At 33.7% G+C, this 17,367-nt stretch overlaps 2 protein-coding genes across 2 annotated transcripts in view; one reads left to right on the top strand and one right to left on the bottom strand.

The window, feature by feature from the left end:
* jund (JunD proto-oncogene, AP-1 transcription factor subunit) overlaps positions 1–1,285 on the top strand; it is a 2,919-nt gene extending 1,634 nt beyond the window's left edge. The window contains exon 1 of the mRNA XM_058745976.1: positions 1–1,285. This exon is cut by the window's left edge and continues 1,634 nt beyond it. The gene's annotated coding sequence lies outside the window, so the exon portion shown is untranslated.
* pgpep1 (pyroglutamyl-peptidase I) overlaps positions 1–17,367 on the bottom strand; it is a 46,564-nt gene that overhangs the window by 12,992 nt on the left and 16,205 nt on the right. The gene's annotated exons all lie outside the window — the stretch shown is intronic.

The raw sequence follows: 17,367 nt of genomic DNA, 5'->3' as shown, positions 1-17,367 counted from the left end.
CCGCCTTGTGTGACAGCTGTCATTTTGCGCGTTCGACTCTGTTTTGGTTTCGTTTGGAACTATTTTCGTTGCTTTTATTACAGTAATAGACCTTTTTTAATTTTTATTAAACAATCATTAAGTACCATCAACATTGCTATGCGGTGCAACTAGCGATTGATGATAAGGTGAACGCTGATTAATCATCATTCAGGACCGGAACTGTATCTGTTTTATGTCACATACTTTTAAAAAGCGTTCCTAAAGTTTTCATAAAACATCATTGGGAAGTTCACCGTTTGTATCAATCCGCTGTGCGTTGCTTAGCAACACAATCTTGTTTTGGTTTCTTTTGGAACTATTTTCGTTGGCGGTGTTTTTATATTCATTCAATTATTATATAAATTGCAATCATTCCGATAGAAAGTACAGTCCTTGACTAAATGTTGCTATGCAACAAAACTAAAATAAAAAAGTTTTTGATATGCTAAAAGGTGTTTTGCGTTATAGCCGTTTTTTGTATTTACACACTACTGGAACGCTGCATTGACCAATCATCATCCAACTTTTTTATATTGGCCTATACAACAGTTAGGTCTCCTACACTAGTTTAATTGCGCAAGCAGTATTTCTAAACACTGTATCACTAACTTGTTGACAGCTTCTTCTGGAACTATTTTCTTTGGCAGAGCAGCAGCAAAATGACTGGCTATATAATGTCAGTTACTCGATATGAATGGCTGTATTAAAGCAATATCACATATCACATTGCTTAAATACACATACGAGTGCATCAAAACCCACAGTGTTGGTGATGAAGTGAATTCATATCGGCTGAAACATTATTCTGAGCTCCGCATGTCCAGTCAACGACCCATTCACTGATGCATAAAGCTCACAGACTGAACTGATCTCTCTCTTCCAGTGGCCGAGCGTTCTGGTTGGACTTTTGAAATGGACACTACAGGTGCTGATGTATTATATGTTTACAATATTTTGTAGCAAACGGACTGTGTGCTACATGGTTTGATCTCATGAGAGAAGCAGCTGTATTTTTGCATGCTCCAGACAAGCTCCAAATGAGTGCAACCAAACACAACAAAGATGTCATGCATGTATTGCTTCATGTCCAAGGCCTTATTAATCAACGTCTGTATCGATTTTATATACAACTACTCACACAATGTCTTATTTTATGCTCTTTTGGATTTATGTGTGTCGTGTTGTAAATGTAAACGTTTCACCTGTCACACGTCCTGTACTGCCTTGTATGTACATTAATGTCACATTAAACCTGTTCAATTCACTTGTTAAATTATATATTTGTGGTACTTTTATACCCCTTTGTTCATGTGAACTTATATAGACCTTAAACAGTTGTAGAACATGCAGTGAATGGGTGCCGTCAGAATGAGAGTCCAAACAGCTGATAAAAACATCAGAATAATCCACACCACTCCAGTCCATCAGTTAACATCTGGAGAAGACAAAAGTGGCATGTTTGTAAGAAACAAATCCATCAGAAATACATTTTAACTTCAAACCGTTGCTTCTGACTAAAATACAAGGAAACAAACTCATTTTAAAACTCAAGTTTTCATCAAATTTAAATTTTTGGGTGAACTAATCCTTTAAACACGACTGTCTTTCACTGTGGAAGTAGAAACTGCGCTATCTAGTGGTTTATTGGCATGGTGCAACTACTCAAAAGTATACAGTTAATCAAACACTAGGGTATTTTTATGCACCAAATTAATGCATGAAACTGAATAAGAAGAGTCGCCTTATCAGCATTTTCATTATAAAGCACAACTCACCGTCAACGTTTTATTTAAAATTAATTTGTCTTTATTCAGCTCAATTAAGGTCACAATCTCAAGTCCATTTTATTATGGCTATTGTAGTCCATTAATGTTGATAAAATAACGTAATAAAGCATTTCAATGGTAATACATGAGAACTAAAAAAAAAAAAAAAAAAGCAATTATTTGTGAAATTTAGCAATTTCTGAGTGAAATTTTTACATTAAATTCTGTATTAAGATTCTATATTCAAGTATATAATATTGCGTTTAAAATAGTGCTGTCAAACGATTAAATCACATCCAAAATAAGTTTTTGTTTACATAATATATATGTGTATACTTTGTAAATGTATTATGTATATATAAATATACACAGTATATATTTTGAAAATATGTACATTTATTTAAATGTATATATTTATATTCATATAATTTATATATGAATATATTTAATATATAAACATAACATATTTTTCTGAAATATATACATGCATGTGTGTGTATTTATATATATATATATATATATATATATTTATATTTAGTCATTTAGCAGACGCTTTTATCCAAAGCGACTTACAAATGAGGACAACACAAGCAATCAATTGTAGTATTAAAACAACTAAAATGGATCCAAAACTAAAAGCTAAAACTTTATAAATACTATATATACACATAAAAAAAAAAAAAAAGAAATTAAATAAAATGACAAATGCATACAACAAAATTTCAAAACTTAACATTTAAATGAAAGCAAAAAATAAAGCTAAAAACAATTCAAAATATTAAAGAACACAAGGTATAAAATATACATACATATATATATATATATATATATATATATACACACACAAAATAAATATATTATGTAAACAAAACGTTTATTTTGGATGCGTTTAATCGTTTGACAGCACTAGTTTAAAACCTTTTTTATTAAACCGTACATAAATAAATATGCATATAAAAATTTAAATAATAGATTATATTATAAATATATAAACAAAAGATTGGTGTAGGATACATCTCAGAAATTAAATTTTAAAATATATTCAGTCAAAAAATGGTTATTTCAAATTGTAATATTTCTGTTTTCAGTGCATTTTGATGAAATAAATTCAGCTTTGGAGAGCAGAAGAGACTAAAACATTAAAAATGTGCAGGCTAAATAAAAGTGTAGGTTTCATTCAAATACGAGACTTTCTGTAAAAGTTGAAAAAAGTGCATATGATTGAATGCAGTATATTCTTTGTCCAGCAGGGAGAGACCAACACCATCATATTTGCTTTTCCAGCCTACAACATTGGTTTTATTCTCACATTTGTGGAGATTTCCAGCAAACTAGATAGAGAGCAGTAATAACTGCTGGCAGACTGAAGTATTGACCGCTGGACCCGCTGTGATGAACGAGCTCAATTGTCCAGAAACAGCAGCAGAAGAGAAGCTCTTATGTTGTTTGCTATTATTTCTCATCTCGTTCTGTGCTGAACTGGTCATGATGACACCTAGTTAAACCATCAGCGGGACTCCAGCCATACAAATCACTTAAAGGAGGTCATGTCATGTGTCTTTTCAACCAGAAATGCCACATTTAATTTGTTTCCATGGCAATATGTGCTTTTTGTCTGCGTTCGGACGTGAACTTGGTCGTGTTTATTTGCCGCTGGCCTACAGTCAATGCATCCAAGCAAAAAACAGGCATTCAGCAGAGCTCCTTCATCAGATTGTGTTTACTGCGGTTATTCTTGAAACGGCCACCTGTCAAAGCCAAATATACAGATGAATTCATCTGAAACAATGGAATGACCCTCGCCAGACAATACCACGTCAAAGAATAGGAAACTACATGCCAAAAAAACAAAAACAACGTAGGAATGACAAACTGATTGCAGTATTCCAGTTACAATATTTAATATATCTTACAATGCATAAAATGTGTGTCAGTTTAAGAGTCATTATAAGTCGAAAGAAATTCGACATCCTGAAATCAAGTTCTATCTTGAATTTGTAAAATTAGGGTTTTAAAATGTTTTTATTTAAAATGCTAAAATAAAATAAAGCAATGTCATTTAATTTTTTTAATATTTAAAATCAAAAATAAAATGCATAAAATAAAATAAAGCAATGTCATTTTATTTTTTATTATTTAAAATAAAAATAAAAAATGCATAAAATAAAATTAAAATAAAAAATATTTAAAATGCAATAAATTAAATCACAAAATTTTAGGAAAAACTAATCTATAACAAAATATTTTTCTAATAGAAGTGAAGTGTTCTTGAAAACATTATCTCTGCTGTTGCTTTAAAATAATTTTTACACTGAATAGCTGTCTATATATTTATCGGTTGTGCTCCCTTGCACTACATTAAAGCGAGAAAGTAATGAAATACATTTTGCATAGATATTCCTTATTCCTTTTAAAATAATGTGTGAGTTTTTTTTTCATTTTCTGCTCTCCTTGAGACAGTCTATTTGAGAACAAATAATAGATGGCATTGTCATGAAAGCTCTTTGGACGTCCTGTTCCTCTTACAGTCACTTCCAGTATTTCAGCAGTTTCTCTTCAGAATCAGAGATTCATTCGGTCAGACGCTGATCTAGAAAGACCGTCTCTCTAATGATGAATCGAGAGAGACAGTGAATTATGTATTTGAAAGGCTCCTATTGTTTTTGCCGAGAACCGTCTCATGTCAGACCCAACAAACCGAATCCATCGGACACAAACTCCATTCTCACTCTCTCACACACATTTTTACTTCAATTAAAAACTTTTATGCAGTTAAAATGCAGTCGATTGCATTGCATTGCAGGAAACAATATTCTACACACTATAGTATTCATGTATAATGTATTATTAAAAAAATTCACTATGTATGTTGTAATGCATTATAGATTTTAATTGCAACCAAAGTCAAATGCATTGTAACATTTGAAGACACGTTTTTACATCTGAAATTGGTTGTTTGTCATGTTTTGTATGCATATATGCAAGGTGTGTGCATTATGAGGTGCATTACAAGGCATAATTAATGCATTAAAAATACTTTTATAATGCATTATAAAGGCTTCAAGTAATGTGTTACCACAATTTATTTTGTGGATATATATTTATTTAAAGGAATTATGTATTTCTGCAAAAGGAACACAATTATGATTGGTTTGATGGTTCAAAATAATATGCTCCATTAAATTGGCCAAAAAAAAAAAAAGACACACACACACAAGTGTCCTGTTTGTCTGACCGAGAATAAACTATAGGCAATATTATAGGGGAAATGAAGATAAATCACTCAATTTGTCATGTTTCAATTAAAAAACATGAATTTAATTACATTACTCAAGAAGAAAAGAGTTCTTGACCACATATTTTTTATTACAGAGTTGCCATATATATTTTTTTTTTCAATAATCTAAAAATGTGTTGAGGGAAAACAATTGCATTTATTCATTTAGCAGACATGATGTTCAAATGAGGAATACAGAAGCGATTTATCCTGAGGAGAAAGTGGAAAGATACTAATTTTCAGAACATTATGCATCTTATAAAGGGTTAACGCTCACAGTGCATTACAATGTTTTTGTCATTTCATTTGCTTCAGTGAATTCTCTCCCCTTCCTTTTTTGTCTCCACTGGTTTTATTGTCAAACAGTGACGTTAGTGCATGCGCTCTGGATCAAAAGCAACAGAAAACCGATCTGAAAGATGTCCCGTCTCTCTGTCTCGGTCCCCGTGAGGTGTTCACCTGATGTTCACCTCCATCTCAGAGATAGATGTGACTGAAACAGAGAAAGGTGACATCTTCTGCTCTCATTGGTCTTTCAGTCGCCCACGGCAACAGCACAATCACAGCACTGACACGTGCACACTGCTCTTTACTTACTACCATCATCATCATGTTCTTCATCATCATCTTTCTAACTGTCAGTCATTTGTTCAACTTGTTTTTTTCCAGAACTGTTCTTGTTCTTGGAAATCATCTTGCAAATGTCAAATGCTGTTCTTTTGCACTTTCTATTTCCTGAAAAATAAAATGAATCACAATTTCCACAAAAATATTCAAAGTGTTTTCACCATTGATAATAATCAGAAAAACTTCTTGAGCAGCAAATTAGCATCTTAGAATGATTTCTGAAGGATCATGTGACACTGAAGACTGGAGTAACGATGCTGATCACAGCTATTTGAAATTGTAATAATACAAGAGCATCTCAATAAATTAGAATGTCGTGGAAAAGTTCATTTATTTCAGTAATTCAACTCAAATCGTGAAACTCGTGTATTAAATAAATTCAATGCACACAGACTGAAGTAGTTTAAGTCTTTGGTTCTTTTAATTGTGATGATTTTGGCTCACATTTAACAAAAACCCACCAATTCACTATCTCAGCAGATTAGAATACAAATTAGAATAGACCAATAAAAAAAAACTTTTTAGTGAATTGTTGGCCTTCTGGAAAGTATGTTGAATGTTCATCTACTGTATATGTACTCAATACTTGGTAGGGGCTAATTTTGCTTTAATTACTGCCTCAATTCGGCGTGGCATGGAGGTGATCAGTTTGTGGCACTGCTGAGGTGGGATGGAAGCCCAGGTTTCTTTGACAGCGGCCTTCAGCTCATCTGCATTGTTGGGTCTGGTGTCAAAAAATTGGGGAGTGCAAAAAATTCAATAATTAAACAACACTGCGTCGTTAGCGTTGGTATTGTATCAGACACTTGCACATAACATTATATGAAAATCAAGCTCAAATGGAGTTAATGTTTTGACCAGAGAATGACGGAGATGGAATGTTTTGTCTGTCATTAGAACGGCTGTAACTGTTATCTGAAGCAGCAAGTGCATTGCATTATATGCTTTCATCAACTTTTACAGGTTATATAACTTTGATTGTAGCTATATGGGCGCTTAGTTTTTTCTTGTTGTTTAATACACTTGGCCAAAATCTCAAATTAAGCGCTTATGCACAGGATATTTAAAACGTATATAGACGGCAAATAACTAATTCTTCTCCACTCTTCAAACACACAAAAACATCCTTTACAGACATAGTGTTTGAGTAAAGAAAACGCTGTACTATTCAAACACCAATTATTTATTTACCCTTGCATTACGAAAAAGCAGAGATCTCATCTTCTCCAGGCTGTGCGCGGCGCGTCAATCTGAACGGAGGCGGGGTGAAGTTACGAGGTCTCGCTGAGAGCTCGATGATCCAATGGCGTTACGAAGTTTTACTGACAAGTTATTTTAGTGCTTATCATTGGTTTACTATTTTTAAAACTCTCTGATTTAAAACAATAAAAATTAATTATAATCGACTCAAGTTTGGATAATTTTTCACAGCACCTGACTGGGCTAGGGTATAGCAACTGCCATACTCTGCCATACCCAAACGCCGCCCCTGCATGGCAGCCCAAATCATCACTGACTGTGGAAACTTCACACTGGACTTCAAGCAACATGGATTCTGTGCCTCTCCACTCTTCCTTCAGACTCTGGGACCTTGATTTCCAAATGAAATGCAAAATTTACTTTCGTCTTAAGAGAGGACTTTGGACCACTGAGCAACAGTCCAGTTCTTTTTCTCCACAGCCCAGTTAAGATGCTTCTGACGTTGTCTCTGGTTCAGAAGTGGCTTGGTAGCCCTTTTCCTGAAGACGTCTGAGCGTGGTGACTCTTGATGCACTGACTCCAGCTTCAGTTCTCTCCTTGTGAAGCTCTCACAAGTGTTTGAATCAGCTTTGCTTGACTGTATTCTCAAGCTTGCGTTCATCCCTGTTGCTTGTGCACCTTTTCCTACCCAAATTCTTCCTTCCAGTCAACTTTGCATTTAATATGCTTTGATACAGCACTCTGTAAACAGCCACACCTTTCAGTAATGACTAGGGATGTAACGATTAACCGAGAGCCGGTTGAAAATCGATTCAAATATGTGACGATTCAAATCGGTTGAGATGCGAAACAAATCGCGATTCAATTAGGGTAGTTTATATGAATGCATGTCTGAGGGGAACTTACTGTCTTTAGAAAAGTTTAGATGGTATTTTTCTTCTCATCTTGCCTCTGTATAATGCATATTAAAGTTCATAAGTGCAGCGCTGCTTTGTTTACAGCGGAAACCAAGGAAACGCTTAAAGCGCCACCTGCTGGCAGAGAGTGAATCTGCGTCTCATTCAGCTCGTCTGCTGTTTCTATGTATAATTTCTCAAAACTGAAGTCATACCATTCTGTTTTTGCTTCAAATTTCGAAATTATACAGTCTAATTTAGGTTAAAAACTGCTCCTGCTGCATGTATGCAGCATCTTTGTTTGGATCATGATTAAAATGCAGTGGTTGCCTCTAATTTTAAATGGAAAGAGCACAGACAAAGCCTTATTTAGAGATTTATTAAGAGATTTATTTTATTTATGTTACTTATTTATTTGTTTTGGGGCTTGTTTTAAAATTTCAGTTTAGTTGTTATTTACATTTACATTATATTTACATTTTGTTATTTAGCAGACGCTTTTATCCAAAGTGACTTACAAATGAGGACAATAGAAGCAATCAAAACCAACAAAAGAGCAATAATATGCAAGTGCTATATTAGTATATTATTATAGTGTTATATTTCAATTTCACAAAGAAACGTGCAGCATTTTGTCCAAGCAATAATAAAAGAACATATTTAATTTATAATTTGTCTTAAATCTCATTTTCTTAAAAAAAATCATGAATCGTGAATCGAATCGAATCGTGAGTTGAGTGAATCGTTACATCCCTAATAATGACCTTCTGTGACTTACCCTCTTTGTGGAGGGTGTCAATGTCCGTCTTCTGGACCATTGCCAAGTCAGCAGTCTTCCCCATTATTGTGGTTTCAAAGAACAAGAGATACCCAGAATTTATACTGTATGGCTGGCCATTTATTCAAACTCAAATGTAAATATTCTAATATTTTGAGATACTGATTTTTGACTTTCATGAGCTGTAAGCTCTAATCATCAAAATAAAAAAAATAAAAACTTTTGAAATGTTTTATTTTACATGTGTCAGACTGTGTCTCCGCGTCCTGTGGTTTCCCCTCCTCTCGTGCCCTTATTTGGATTTCCTGTCCGTGTCCTAGTTTGTCATCATTAGTTAATTCGTCTCCAGTCCTGTGTCGTTAATTATCTCGTTTCCCCCAGTGTACTTAAGTCCTGTGTTCCCTCAAGTCAGTGTTCGGTCTTGTACGTCAATAGTTGTGTTATTCGTCCTTGTGGTTATTGTCAATAAAGTCTTGCATCCCAAAGTTCCTCGTCTCCGCGTCTCCCTGGAGTCAGCAGCTACGTGACAGAATGTAATGAATGTAAAATATATGAAAGTTTCACTTTTTGAAATAAGTTACAAGAAAAAATGAACTTTTTCACAACATTCTTGAGATGCACCTGTATTTACTTTATTTCTGAGGAAATACAATATTAAAATAACCTTAATTATACCATACTTTTGTCCATAAATTTATATACAGTATGGACACACACGTAATTGTAAATAATTATGAACAATATCAATGATGATACATATATTTTTCACATATAGGTAAGGTTAATAACATTAATGTTATTTATAATATTAATAGTATTTATAAATAATAATAATAATAATAATATGATGATGATGATGATGATGACAGTATATATTGGAATATATAAGCAAATACAGGAACGAATAATATTTACCACTCTAATATTTATCATATATATTAATGAAAGTAGCTATTTATGACTTGTTTAAGAGTTCAGATACAAAAGCCTCTAAGTGCTGTTTAAAATTTCCTCTGAGCATTTTTCTCAAGCTCTCATGTGTAGGTTCAGTAATTTCACTTTAATGGCAATGAATAGAATCTATTAGTTGCCATTAAAATGAAATAACTGAACACAATATAATAATTATATAATGAAGAGTTCAGATGCAAAAGCCTCTAAGTGCCAAAATTTTAAATGTTCTTCTACAATTAACATTTTTGTTAAGACATTTTTTGTCTTGCAGACATTATACCAACAAAGCACAATTTAACTTAAAATTAATAAGTTAGTAAAATAATATTTTGTGGCCATTTTTGAGACCCCCTTCATGCAAATAAATGCAGCCTTGCTGAGCAGAAGGGAATTATTTTCAAACATTAGAAAATATTACAGATCCCAATTTGAACACTATGTGTGAATGTTATAATACATTTATTAATAGAGATGTTGTAATTATCATCATTTGTATTGTCTTTTTAATTTTATTTAACAGAATTTCTCTTTATTTATTAATTTCGGGTGAGTTGATAGAGTTTCATGTGTTTGATTGATCGCGTTGTTCTGTTGTCACATTTACCGGTTGCGCAGCAATTTGGGAAGCACTGCCACCTACAGGTGCTCTTCGCAACAGCAGCGTATGAAATACCGAATTGAGCAAAATTATGATATCGTACCGTTTGAAACATAATATATACAATGGTATTTTTCCAGTACCGGTATACCGCGCATCCCTAAGATGCAGTACTAAACGGTCTCTTGCTGTCGGTGCTTGTAATGAATTTTGCGTCTTTATCGGACAGTTTTAAATGCTTCGACACTACCGTCATATTTGCTGCATTAGTGCGCGCCTCTATTTGATCGCGTCACGTCATTGTTCGGTACAATTTATTAGGTCTTTTTGTTCATTTTCGGCTGAATAATTTTGGCTGCCAAACAATCGGTGCATCCCTAGTAAATACGTCATTGCGTCGTTATATCATTGATATCGCGATATGACACTTTTATCATGTAAAAATGTATACTGGTATTATCATGGACGGTATGGCACACCCCTAGCAGAAAGTAAAAAGAATCAAAATTATGCCTTAAAAAGAGTAGCCATATAGTTTTAAAAAGTCCATTCACATCTTAATGAATATAGTTTTAATATCAATCATATTTAGCTGTGCCACACATGCAGCGGGGGACTAGAAGAACATACTGATTGACAAAGAGACTGAATTTTGTTGATGAAAATTATTTTTTGTTTTGTTTAAAAAACATGTTGATGAACTTTCTTTCTCCTTTGACATGTTCAAAATTAAATAGAAATACTTTAACGTGACGTAATGTCCTCTGGTGTAACACATAAAAGAACCACAGATTTGTTTTTATCTCAGAATATCTAAAAAAAACAAAAAAAACAGTTGAGTATTGCAATAGGGGAGATACAAATATCACTCAACTTAAAATGGTATAACTTTCAGCAGTTTTGAATGGACGACAGCAAAGATTGTCTTACCGTCAAAATTTATCTTGAAATTGGGGTAAAAAATGATGTTAATTATAATTTCGTATTAAATAAATAGCACTATATGAAAATAAGTGTCTAACAAAGAAGATAAATCTCTCTCATGCTATTTATGTATTATTAAGAGGGTTTTTTGTTTCTTAATTTTTGCTATGTCACACCATAGGACAAATTTATTAAGTTCAGTAAAAAAAACAAAACAAACAAAAAAAAAAAAAAACAGTGAATGTATTGACGAAGTTAGTGACCCTTTATATTTTCTTAAAGATCAGACTTCACACTACATAAATATATGCATTTCTTTTTCAAAAAAGGTATTTTACAAAAAAAGCTTTTTTTACTGCCTATTTGTCAACTACCCCTCTCTCTCTCTCTCTCTCTCTCTCTCTCTATATAGATATATATATGTTTTATGTTGTGTGTGTGTGTGTGTGTATATATATGCACACACATCCTTTCTCTTAGACTTGAATGAACAAACAAAAAGAGGAAAATATCTACACTACATAACAACACTCATCTCTTATTATTGAACCCAAAAGATGGTTTCCATAGGAACATAATTCTGTGAAAACAACACAGTAACACTCAAGAAATCATAATGGCTGATCAAAAATAGCCACATACGCAGAACTAATTCTGAATATGTGAAGAGACTCTGACAAAAGCCTGGAGAGAACGTCAGCTGATTTATTCTCATTCAGACCTCAAGGTGAAAGAATGGCCATAGCGACGTTTGTCGTAACCACACATAAATTATACATGCTCTTTTGTGTTGGGAAATGCTTTTAATTTCGCTAGAAAGGAAATATGACAGGAAAAAGCACATTTTTGGATTAGAGTTTGATTATAGTTCAGTCATGCAGAAGATGCAAAGCTACATGACGCAAGAAAAGCCTTCAGGGGAACCTTTTAGATGCAGACACAAAATGCAGACGGCGCTGCTTTCCAAACACAAACAGACACACAAGCTTGCATTTATAAAGTACTGGGAAGATTCAGAACTATCCTTATTAATAACAGCTCACTTTGGTTTCCATACAGTCAGAGGAAATACACCTTTTAGCATTTTAGGATTTGAAAGTCCATCATTTCAAACTTAAAATCACTCTCTTTTATAAAGAAAGCGAGATTTTATAGCAGACACTGAAAGCGGATATTGATGCTTCAAAAAAGAAAAGAAAAAAAAAAGCCCCATGAAAGTAGCTGTCAAATCGCTTTTAGTTCAAAACCAATGACATTTGATGTCAAAATGACAAATATTGAGCTTAAGTTTGGGTTACGTTTTGATGGTGTCTTCACACCCTTGACATGCAGCTAAATACTTTTGTAGTACAGAAAAACAACACTATGAAGAACACTTTGCTATATACAGTATATATATATATATATATATATATATATATATATATATTTTTTTTTTTTTTATTATTATTATTTTTTTATTTGTTTAACATGAGAAGGAAAGTCATAGTTTGGAACAAAATGAGGGTGAATAATGAAACAGGGTTATTATAGTTACTGTAACTAGTTACCTAAAACTAGAAAAACTTACTTCCCCCAAACCAATGTCAGCAAAAGTTATATATAATAATAAAAAAACATTTTAATATTTATTCTAGTTAACTAAAACTAATTCTAAAACTATCTAAAACATTTAAACAAAAACATTTTTGCTACTTATAAAACAATAAATTAAAACTAGAACTAAAACTAGTTAACTAAAATAAACTAAAAAGAAAAACCTGTTGTCTCAAAACCAACATCAGCAAAAATGTATATTTAAAAAAATTATGTAATATTTAATTTACTATAGTTAACTAAACCTAATTCTAAAACCATTACATTTTTTTTTTATTTTACTTAAAAACAATAAAATAAATCATAACTAAAACTAGTTATCTAAAACCATTAAAAACACTTTTGTTACATATAAAATAAAATGTTAACTGAAATAAAATATAAAAATTTTACTTAATTTCTCATTTTCATTTAGTTCACGTTGATGCACTAAAATAACTGAAACTAAAACCGAAAATAAATAAAAACAATACATTTAAAAAAATAAAAATCAAAAATAAAACCTAATTAAAATATTAACCAAATTCATAAAAACTAAAATAATCTCTCAATGATAACACTGTAATGAAAGAACTTTAATTTCTGTTTGCGCTTTTCGTTTAAGATGTTATTTGGCCCCTTTATACGATGGCGTTTTAGTGCCACGTTAAAAAATTAAAAAAATCTAAGATTACAAGATTAAAGTCATAATATTTCGAGAATAAAGTCAAAATATTACAAGAATAAAGTCGAAATACTACTAGAATAAAGTCAAAATGTTTCGAGAATAAAGTCGAAATGTTTTGAGAATAAAGATTATTATAATATTTTGAGATATGCTATTCTAGCCTTTTGCGCATGCAAATGGCCCGGATTGGGAGCACCGGGATATTCCAAATCTCAGTTTTCAAAATCTGTTAGTTTTATAGCGAAATACAAACAATATGTAGGCTATATTGCAATAATGTGTTTGTCAAGCGGCATGTGAGTCATTCATCTTTCCGATTACAATAACGAACGACGAGACATTATTTTCAATATAAATTAGGCTAAGCTGTATTTTTTTTTCATGCCTTATGATGTTCCTTCACTTTATATCTTGCTATAAACTTGAAATAAAGAGCAAAAACACATTTATAATTTGTATTTCGTTATAAAACTGGCAGAATTTGAAAGCTGAGCTGTGTGTAAAAGCAACAAAGCACAAAATTGTTGTGATTACTGGTTGGCTGGCACGCTACAAATAATGAATGGAAGACATTAAATATTATGTCCTCATTTACAGTATACCATGAATAAAACAGTTTGTGAATAGTCACAAGCAGAAAAGTCACGTTTACAGCAGAAAAGACAACAATATAACGTAGGCTATGTTAACAAATTTGAGTCCAGTTCAACCTTTAGAACGTTTTATTGCTGTTTAATTAAACAGGCTGTGTGAGGAATGAATGTTCACATAAATACAGCGATCTGTCACGCTACATTAAAGATCTTGAAAAATCACATTATTGTAAGACACGTAATTTGTGTTTCGCTATAAAACTGATTTTGAAAGCTGAGACTTTGTTTCATATTAAAAGCACAAAGCTTAAGCTATTGCTATTGGGTGGCTGGCGCACTACAAATAACGAATGCAATGGAAGACATTAAATATTATTTCCAAGCATACTGTCCCCGCGAGTATGACACATGATATGATTTCTGCTAATAATCCCACATGTAATGTATTAAAAAAGGGTTAAATAAGAGAGAGAGCTACAGCGCCCCCCAAAGGAATGTCGATTGAGTGTGTGAGCTGATGTTAAGATAAACAGTTGTTCCTGTTCAGTCTGTTAAAGGTCCCATGACATGCTGCTTTTTGGATGCTTTTATATAGGCCTAAGTGGTCCCTAATACTGTATCTGAAGTCTCTTTCCCGAAATTCAGCCTTGGTGCAGAATTTCAGCCACTACGAGCCAGTCCCACAATGAGCTTTCCTTAGGACGTGCCATTTCTGTGTCTGTAGCTTTAAATGCTAATGAGGAGGAGAGAGGCGGGGCAAGGTGGAGGGTGGGTGTGTGGCCTTAACCAGCTTGCGCTACCATGCTCTAATGTTGACAGTGGATGTATCGCAATGGCTCATAGACACACAGTCGTTCAAGCTTTTCGGTTTGACCCAGAATCTGATCCGGATGGAGAAGCACCGGATGAAGAAGTTGCAACTCAGCGCTACAGCAGGACGTCTCCGAATGGTTAGTTTAAAATATTGTGTCTGGATACGGTACTTTAGTTGGTTTGTTTATGTATGCTGTTACAGTTATTATCATGTAGCTAATGCTAGCCATAGGCTCGGATGAAGGAACTAAAAAATTACTTCGGTGTTCATTTGTACATCCAAACACTGAGCAACTGCCGTGCTTCGCTCGTTTGCAAGCCATGATGTCTCTCGAGGGAAAAAAAAAAAATATTGCGCTCGCCTCACACGGTAGTAGCTCATTTTCTCATGGGCGGGCAAAGCAGAGAAAGGGGAGGTAACCTTTCCCCGTATGACGACATGAAGGGAAGATTCCAGATTGGGCATCTGAGCTTTCATTTTCTCAAAGGCGAAGCAGGAGACTCAGGGCTCGGTTTACACCTATCGCCATTTCTAGCCACTGGGGGACCATAGGCAGGCTAGGGGAACTCATATTAATGTTAAAAAACCTCATAAAGTGAAATTTTCATGCCATGGGACCTTTAATAAATATCATATTCTTGATATTAAGCGGTTTCCACGAGTCCTTAAAATTGACATCCCAGTAAGATGATGCGGCCGCTCGGATGCAACAATATTCAAATCAATTCCGGTGTCCTGTCAACTTCTCCCGCTGCTCTCAATGCGGGCCATTTGCATGCACAATATAGGCTATACTCTCAAAATATTATAACTTTAATTTCTACGATTTAAATTCTCGAAACATTTCGACTTTATTCTTGAAATATTACGACTTTAATCTCGTAATCTTAGATTTATTTTTTATTTTTTAACATGGCACTAAAACGCCGTTGTACCTTTATGAGTCTTTTTTAAAGAGATTTTTTTTTTCAGGTTTTGTTGTTCTTTTAGGAATATTTTTGGAATCTTTATCCACACAATAATGGTGAAAGCTACCCCCCCCACACACACACGCAAATCTGTCAGGTCTGATAAGTGTTTCTACAAGCACCCTGAGTTCCCTACAGGGCTCTTAAAGCGATGTGCACAGGATTCCTATCAGAATTCAACCTCGGACACCATTTAAAATGATTGTAATGGGATCAAATGAGATCCTGCGGCCTGGGAGGATTTTTTTCATCTTGGAGTCCTGTTAGATATCGTACCTTTGTCAGATCTCTGTTGTACTGTATTGGAAACGTCCTGCTACTCGACAGTTGAAATAAATCACATGTGGAGTGGAAAGAGCTGCTTTCAAAATGCATTCCGATGTCCTACAGCAGATTTTAATTTCTATAAGATAGCTTTAGTTTTGGGTTATGCTGGAAATTCCTGCAAGGTTTGTAAAAAATGATGGTTAAACTCCAATAGGAGTCCTGAGCACATTTTGACTGGGGCTTGCAGTGATTCTGATTGATTTTTCACATTTCATACTGAGCTTTTTCAAGTTTAGACAATGATCGTGACACGGTCCAGGAATGTGAATAAATGCTGATGTGCAGCGGTTGGATTCATCTCTGCGGCTTTCACAGTTTATTGTCTCCAAACCAACGTCAGCAAAAAGGAACCTGCTCATTTCTGAGGAGAACTGATACCTGCTCTCAGACGACCGGTGGAAAATCTCATTTCTCAGATCTGATGCTGTTGTTTCATTACTCGGGAGAGGCTGTGTTCACATTTCATTTTCTAAACTTGTCCTCATATGTTTCCCTTTTTTAAAAAAATGTATGTGGAGAGCAGGTCAGATCCTTGGATGATTTACACACTGATGTTTTGTATTAGGTTTTTCTTTTTTTCCAGATCACTAACCCTAACTTAATTCTCATATTGTATTTTCAGAAAGTTTTGGAATATTTGTCCTCTCCCCAAATTTGTCACTAACGATACACAGTAATAATAATTTAATTAGAAGGGTTATATTGACCTATCTAGATTGTAAATATATGTTTTTGCTATTTTATTACATATTTTTCCAGAGGTAAATCCATAATTAAATGTTTAACTATATCTCAGATGCAATTTATGGGATTTGTTATATTTTGAATCCATTTTTTCTTTGTCAAAAGCAAGAATTTGATCATACTGAGTTCAAAGATAAGGGGCCTCATTTATAAAATGTTGCGCAGAAACCGTCCTAAATTTGATCTTACGATCGTTTCTCAGAAATGCGTACGTGCGATTCATAGAATGAACGTACGAACAGAAAACGAGCGTACGCGCCTCTTTCAGATGTGAAATCTATGAATTGCAAATTATCTTGAACTTGTGCGCAATTGAATGGTTTCAGCTCTCTGCCTTGTAAACGACTCCTAATTAATATCATTAACATATAAAATATCACCAATCATGATAATTTAGAACAGTGACCTGCAAAAACAGCTTACATTTGAAAAAATCTGCATTACTCCGACAATAAAAAGTGCGTACGTCTGCTCGGACCCTGACGTGACGCTAAACACTTTTCCACGTCAAAGACTGTTTTTATAAATATGAGCGTTGGCGTGGATTTAAGCGTACACACACTCTAAGATCAAATCTGTGCGTACGCACGCTTTATAAATGAGGCCCAAGGATTCAT

Source organism: Onychostoma macrolepis, chromosome 02 (assembly GCF_012432095.1).
Source record: "Onychostoma macrolepis isolate SWU-2019 chromosome 02, ASM1243209v1, whole genome shotgun sequence".
NCBI classification, from domain to species: Eukaryota; Metazoa; Chordata; class Actinopteri; order Cypriniformes; family Cyprinidae; genus Onychostoma; species Onychostoma macrolepis.
Note: the sequence above shows the minus strand (reverse complement) of the source record. Positions and strands in the feature narration are given on the sequence as shown.